Here is a 1,786-nt window from a genome sequence, read left to right on the forward strand (position 1 = left end):
GCCTTGGCCTCCCGAGTAGTTGGGACTACAGGTGTGCACCACCATGCCTGGCTAATTTTTGTATTTTTAGTAGAGACAGGGTTTCACCATATTGGCCAGGCTGGTCTCGATCTCCTGACCTCATGATCCACCCACCTCAGTCTCCCAAAGTGCTGGCAGGTAGTTTCTTTATGGGCATGCACTGACCAATCCCCAGCTGAAGACTTGAGAGACATCCTCTGCAGATCTCCAGAGCTTTCTCTTGGTGCAGCTATCTTTTCTCCAGTTTTCTGTCCTGTGAACTTTAGCTACGTTGGCCTCCTAGTCTTCCAAGTCTGTCTTCTTAGCTCAAAAAGACTGCTAGGCTCTGCCTGTGTTCCTCCTCTCTGCACTGTGGCCTAGAAACTCTCTCCAGGCAGTATGCTAGGGCAATTATACAACTCATCTTGTGCTGGGCACGGTGGCTCACGCCTGTAATCCCAGCACTTTGGGAGGTCGAGGCAGGTGGATCACCCGAGGTCAAGAGTTCGAGACTACCCTGGCCAACATGGTGAAACCCTGTCTCTACTAAAAATACAAAAATTAGCCAGGCATGGTGGTACACGCCTGTGATCCCAGCTACTCAGGAGGCTGAGGCAGGAGAATCGCTTGAACCTGGGAGGCGGAGGTCGCAGTGAGCTGATATCGCACCACTGCACTCCAGCCTGAGCAACAGAGTGAGATTCTGTCTGAAACAAACAAACAAACAAAACAAACAAAAAAAAACTCATCTTGTTTGTTTCTCCCCTTTCTCTTGTCACTATCATATGCTGCCTGATGTCCAGTGTCCGGAAACCATTGTTTTATATAGTCTGTCCCTTTTGTTGCTGTTGTTTTAGGCAGTAGGGTGAATTACTCGATCTTGGCCAAATGTAGAAGTCCCTCTGCCTCTTTGTGATACTGGGGTTTAAGATGTTACAGGTCGGGTTTTTCTGGTCAGTGAGAGTCTGGCCCTGAGAGACGGGGCTGAAATGGAATAGAAGAGCTCCTGGAGTGAAGGCAGAATAAGAAAGGTAAGGCTAGGCTGGGCGCCGTGGCTCATGCCTATAATCCCAGCACTTTGGGAGGCCGAGGCGGGTGGATCACCTGAGACTGGGAGTTTGAAACCAGCCTGACCAACATGGAGAAACCCCGTCTCTACTAAAGATACGAAATTAGACAGGCATGGTGGCACATGCCTGTAATCCCAGCTGCTTGGGAGGTTGAGACAAGAGAGTCGCTTGAACCAAGGAGGAGGAGGTTGCGGTGAGCCGAGATCGCGCCATTGCACTCCAGACTGGGCAACAAGAGTGAAACTCCGTCGCAAAAAAAAAAAAAAAAAAAAAAAAAAAAAAAAAAAAAACAAAAATTTTTAAAGGAGATTTTCTTGGGGATGCAAAAAAAAAAAAAAAAAAAAAAAAAAAAGTAAGCCTAAATTGTTAAGTGAGTCATTCATGTGGATGCTCAACAGGCAAACTAAGTGGAAACAGAACTGGTATTACAGACAGAGGGATGAGGATGGCAAAGGGCCTGGAGGAATAAATCAGCAGTAGCTTCAGAGAATTACAAAGTATTTCTTACAGCTGGAATATAAAGTACATAAGAAGCTGCTGTGGTTTGAATGCGTCCCTTCTAAAATTCAGTTGTTGCCTTCGTGATAATATCAAGAGATGGGTCTTTTAAGAGGTGATTAGGCCATGAGGGCCTCTCCCTCATGAACAGGATTAAGGCCCTCAGAAAGGAGAAAAGAGGCTTTTTAAAAACTCTTTTCCCCTCCTCCTCCACCCCC

Source organism: Rhinopithecus bieti, unplaced genomic scaffold (genome assembly GCF_001698545.2).
Source record: "Rhinopithecus bieti isolate Rb0 unplaced genomic scaffold, ASM169854v2 scaffold_5363, whole genome shotgun sequence".
Taxonomy (NCBI): domain Eukaryota; kingdom Metazoa; phylum Chordata; class Mammalia; order Primates; family Cercopithecidae; genus Rhinopithecus; species Rhinopithecus bieti.